Consider the following 6155-nt stretch of genomic DNA (forward strand, 5'->3'; position numbering starts at 1 on the left):
AGTCAGCCTTTCCGTAGAAATACATCGCTCGGTTATATATCTAACGTTACATGTTTTAAGGCTGATCTGTGCATGATAGTGCTGCATTATGTTGATCTATTTATATCGATCTATTCTTGCCAATTCCTTATTACCAGTGGAAAGGGGGAAGGCTAAAACACTTTGAATGGGATAGATAGGACTTTCCGTTCAATGAAGCATTGATACTCGCGAGTTCATCTCGCTTTTCCCCCCGTTGATGTATTAAACAATCTAAGCAATCTAATCAGAGCAGTTGTTATTGTGTAATATTATTGATGGATGTGCCATTTTTGATGGAGAGCAGTGAGCGGATGACTGGATGTGAGCATGTATTTGACTAATGCCGATAGTCTTGCTCCGACACCGGAGCTGTCTACAGCGGATTCAAACTATCGTAATTCGTGAAATATATGCCCAATCTAAAAAATTCAAAGAGTTTCTGAAAGCAGAGAAGTTGCACCTTTTGAACAGTTGAACTGTACAGAGATTCCGACCCGTGTTGAACATCCTATTTCCTTGTCAAATCGTGTATGCTGTGCACCTAATCTATCCTGAGATGACACAACGCATTTAAGATCACAATCCTCAATAGATTGATTCCATCGTTTTACCGACAAGAAGATTCTACAATCTATCAGCCTTTCCGTAGAAATACATCGCTCCCTGTATAACGTTATATATCTAACTTTACATGCTTTAAGGCTGATCTGTGCATGATGGTGCTGCATTTCGACATAATTCTTATCGCATTTCCCCCCGTTGTGCTGTGCTGTGCCGTTCCATAGTCCAGAGCTTCATCATCCCCCTTCTAAAACTGCCATCACCCCTTTCCATCCCTGGCGTCATTTTATCAATGAACGTGTGTGGTATTCTGTAGTAAGAAAGTAGTTAGGAAAGAATGAGACCGGGAGACACGCAGCTGCTGTTCACTTCGCAGGTTTATTCAACTCCCTCTTCTTAACATCCGTCAGTGCATACATCACTTCCGTCACTGCATACATCACTAGCATACTAGCGCCCACTGGCGGTATAAACAGGACACAACATTTCCCCCTTTCTTAAAGGAATTACAGTGCTCAAAGAATGCAATATTCTGTAGACTGGTGTCAGTACAATTGAAATAAAATGAAAACTAAGGAAATGAAAATGAATTAATCAGCAGCATGAATAACAACAATAAACAGTTTATGACAGTGAAACATGAAATGAACATTCACTTTTGTCATTGCATTGTAGGACCTTTTTGTACTAAGTAAGAACCGTGTTCTATCCTACCCTTTTAGTACGTTCTCTACGGCACAAAGTCTACCAGCCACCTAGGTGGGTTTCTGACTCTAAGGTTCCTTCTTGGACCTGGTTCATTAAACACATTCTCTGTTTCGGGCACCATGAACTCCTCTAGCTCAATCTCCTTTTCACCACTGGTGCCAGCCAGAGCATCCTTGGGGAAGCGTGTAAGCTTGGATGCATTCCATTTTCGACCATCACTGAGCAGGTATGTATTCTGTCCTGCTTTACTAACTACTGTCAGCGGTTCTGTGAATCTTGATGATCCCTTTTTTACATGCTCCGGTCTGCGGACACGTACGGTGTCATTCACTTGGAACATGGGCACTTTCGCTCCCCTCATTCTGTCTGTGTACTCCTTACTCTCCTGTTGCTTGCGTCTCACTGTCTCCTGCACTTTCTCATGTGACTTAATTTGTTGTGAGACAGGGAGGACATTTAGTTTTGTACGCATCTTTCTGTTCCTCAGCAACTCAAAGGGAGTAGCTCCTGTAGTAGCATGCGGCGTAGCGCGATAGTTCAGTAAGAACTCTGTTACTGCATGTTTCCATGGCTTGTGCATTCTCTCAGCCGTCTGAATACACTCTTTGAGAACTCGATTAAATCTCTCAATAGCCCCGTTGGCTCTTGGATAATAAACACTGGAACGCAGGTGCTTTATCTCTCTCTCTCCCAGAAAGCTTGCAAAAGCATGGGAGGTAAACTGACATCCGTTGTCAGAGACCAGGAAGGAAGGGTTACCTTCACGACTAAACACTGTAGTCAAGAAGCTAATAACCGCCTCTGTAGTTACAGTAGAGACAAACGCCACCTCTGGCCACTTACTGTAATAGTCTGTGAGTGTAATAGCATAACGGCAGTCCCATGTCGCACAGTCAAAGGGACCAACAATGTCAATGGCCACCTTCTCCCATGGTCCACCTGGCAGTTCCACTGGGGTAAGTGGTGCAGGCGCAGTTTTGGCTGTTTTGTCATTGTATTGACAGGGTACACATGAGCCTACTAATGTCTGGACACATCTGTCCATTTGCGGCCACCAATATAGCTCTCGTAGTCTCTGTTTAGTACGCACTATTCCCTGATGCGCTTCATGAGCTAAATTTACAACTTTAGACCATAGTGTAGTAGGAACCACCACACGGTCGGGGCCTCTCATGACAAGTAGTTCATCCACAGCCAGTTCATCTCTCACTCTAAAATATGGAGCAAGTTCCTTTGTCACATTCTTACTGCATTTTGGCCAACCTTTCTGTATCTGCTGTCTCAGTTGAGTCAGTTCAGGACAGGCCTCACAGGCAGCAGTGAACTCGGTCACAGATATGGCATGTGAGGAACCTGTGAACACAGTAGCCACCATGTCTGGCTCCTCCTCCACCTCTCCTGTCGAAGGCAGAGGGAGTCTGGACAAGCAGTCAGCAGTCACATTACGTTTCCCTGGATGGTAAGTGACATCATAAGTAAAGCATAGTAGACGTGCAGACCATCTCGCTATTCTCAGACCTGCGCGACCCGTACCCCTGGAAGTGAGTAGGGTTGTCAACGCTTGGTGGTCTGTGCGTAGGACAAAACGATGTCCCCACAGGTAGGTTCTCCACCTTTCCACCGCCCAAACGCATGCCAGCGCCTCACGCTCGACGGTAGAGTACTTTCTCTCTGCAGGAGAAAGTGTCCTGGACGCAAAAGCTATGGTTCTCTCTGTTTTGTCTGGGTGAATCTGGCTCATTACAGCCCCCAATCCATAGTTAGAAGCATCGGTAGTGACATAAGTAGGTAACTCAGGATCATATAATGCTAAGGTAGGACTCTCAGTAATCAGTCTCTTAACCTCAGTAAAACTGGACTCTGCATCCGCTGTCCATTCAAACTTAGTGTCAGTAGATTCCCTGAGTGTAGCACGTAGCGGTTCCACCACAGTAGAGAAGTCAGGTATGACTTTACTATACCACGATGCAAGTCCTAGGAAGGACCGCAGGGAGGATGTGTCGTGCGGGGCAGGCGCGTTCGCCACAGCACTGACCCCGTCTTGGTCAGGATGAAGACCATCTTTGGACACAGTGTGGCCCAGGAAGCGCAGAGCTTTCTGGTTGAACTTACACTTGTGCATGTTCAGTTTAAGTCCCACTTCATTTAGAGCATGTAGCACTCTCCGTAGGCTGACATCGTGATCCTGCTGTGTGATGCCGTAGCAAATCACATCATCCAGGTAGGCCTGTACGCCTGGCAGGCCTGTCAGTACAGTCGACATCATTTTCTGAAAAGCTGAAGGAGCAGAAGCGAGGCCAAATGGCACTCGGCAGAAACGAAAGAGACCCTCATGCGTGATAAACGCAGTTAAATCACGGCTATCTGGATGCAATGGCAACTGGTGATAAGCAGAGGCTAAGTCTATAGTAGAAAAGACTGTGGCTCCACGGAGCTCAGCGAACATTTCATCCATGTGCGGTAAGGGATGACAGTCACTGATGATTGCCTTATTAGGTTCTCTGAGGTCAACACACAGGCGAGGCTTTCCTCCCCCCTTTCTCTGGGTCACAACTATAGGGGAAACCCATGGAGATGCGTCTATACGTTCTATAACGCCTTTTTCCTGTAGATCTGCGAGCTCATCGGTCACAGCCTGCCTCACTGAGAACGGAAGCCTCCTCAGTTTCTGCTGTACTGGCACAGCATCTGATTTAACCTGTATTTTGTGCATAAAACCTTTTGCACACCCTAACTCCTGTACTAGAACCTCTGGTTCGGTCTGTGGAGTGGTACTCTGTACAGTAGGTGCTCGGAGCACAGTAGGAGAGCTAGCAGAGCTAACAGTAATAATTTTGTTACCCTCAATGCACATCTGCAATGCTACAAATAAATCTAGTCCCAGCAATGCATTTCCTGATTCAACCACTATCAATGAACCTGTAACTGAATGTCCATTATGAACAACTGTAGCATGCATGCAACCTTTAACAGGAATTTTCTCTCTGGAGTAAGTAAGCAGATTCACTGTAGACTCAGCAAGGACACATGTATGGAAAAGTGTCTGGTAAGTACTCTCTGGAATAATAGAAACAGATGAGCCTGTATCCACTATCAGCTCAACATCATGGGAATGATAATTTGCATCAACTCGTACAGTACACATAATTTTATCATTCACGACGGCCCCCTGCATGTAAAGCACAGTAACGTCATTCACCACTACCTCACGCACCTCTTTTTGAGCCGATCTACACACCTTGGAAAAATGTCCAACTTTTCCGCATGTATTGCAAGTCACCTTAACCGCCGGGCATGTAGGCTTGTTAGCTAAGTGTCCTGTGGATCCGCATCGGAAGCAGGCGCGCTGATTCCCAGTTGTAGCTGGCTGGCTGTAGACCGTGGCAGGTGCAGTCGTCGTCGGAGCTTTCTTCTTGCCCTTGTCGAAACTCCTCCTCGTCGGCTGTTTCTCGATGGCTCTCACCGAAGCTGTAGCTCCAGAGAGAACGTTGGAGTTCCGTAGTCCAGCCTCGATTTGTAAGGCCATTGAAGTAGCTTTGTCCAGAGACAAGTCCGATTCAAGCAAAAGTCTGTCTCGTATGCGTGTATTAGCAACACGCTCAATCAGTTGATCACGAATAATTTGTTCCTCCATGGCACCAAATTCACAAGCTGCAGCTAGCTCGCGTAATGAAGCAAGGAACTGATTAACCGTCTCGTCAGGACCCTGAGCTCTCTGTCGAAATTTGTGACGTTCAGCAATCACATTCACCTTAGGAACAAAGTACTTTTTCAGTCCATCCACGGCAGAAGTGTAGGTAACACCCGTATCCTTTAGAGTGTAGAACAGTCTTTGTCCTTCGGTCCCAAGTGCATGGAGAAGAACCGCGCGCTTTCTTTCCTCCGGCCATTTTTCTCCGGTAGCATCAATTACGAGCATGTAATTTTCAAACATTCTCAACCAAGTAGGAAAAGAAATAGCAGGTTCGCATGGCACAGGCATGAACGGTGTAGGTAAGGGTACGGAAATAGCCATCCTCGTCGCCAAAAATGTGGTATTCTGTAGTAAGAAAGTAGTTAGGAAAGAATGAGACCGGGAGACACGCAGCTGCTGTTCACTTCGCAGGTTTATTCAACTCCCTCTTCTTAACATCCGTCAGTGCATACATCACTTCCGTCACTGCATACATCACTAGCATACTAGCGCCCACTGGCGGTATAAACAGGACACAACAACGTGGTATTATACATATTTACATATGACATATTTGTTGTTATTTATGGAAGTGTCCGGTTGCTGGAGGAACCAGGACGCCGGCTACACTGCACAGTTTAGCCCGAAATAGAGAGAGTGCAGCACCGCGCCAGCTGGATGAAATTCCTGTTGACAGCGGGGGGAGAGAATCGTTTTAACAGGGAATTCGCTGCCGCGCTGTGTCGACGGTGATAGGAGTGTAGGATCGACACCAGGGGCGGATTTTGGATCGTAGGAGATCCGGGGCTTAGCCCAGAGGGAGAATATAATGTGCGCGCAGAGCGCGCCGGAAAAATTTGCCTTCAACCTTCAACTTACCACCACCTTAAAGCGGACAAAAGGCATTGGAGAACACATATACATTCACACCCTTTAATGAAGCAAACTAATTGTGGTGGTTCTGGGCACAGAGGGAGGTCAGCACACGTAGCTCCCCCTGTCAGTCACCATCATTTATATTTGTATAGAATTACATAATTGATGGGCTGAGGCTAGTTATGTTACAGTATGTATATCAGGGCAGACTCTGTGCTCACCACTTATATTGTATTTAGAGTCTTGTCCTGTGTTATATGAGGATATATTACATGTATTGTTGGCCTGTGTATAGTACTGTGAAATCAAATCCCCC

This window comes from Nansenia antarctica (genome assembly GCF_963989245.1).
Source record: "Nansenia antarctica genome assembly, chromosome: 4".
In the NCBI taxonomy this organism is placed as follows: domain Eukaryota; kingdom Metazoa; phylum Chordata; class Actinopteri; order Argentiniformes; family Microstomatidae; genus Nansenia; species Nansenia antarctica.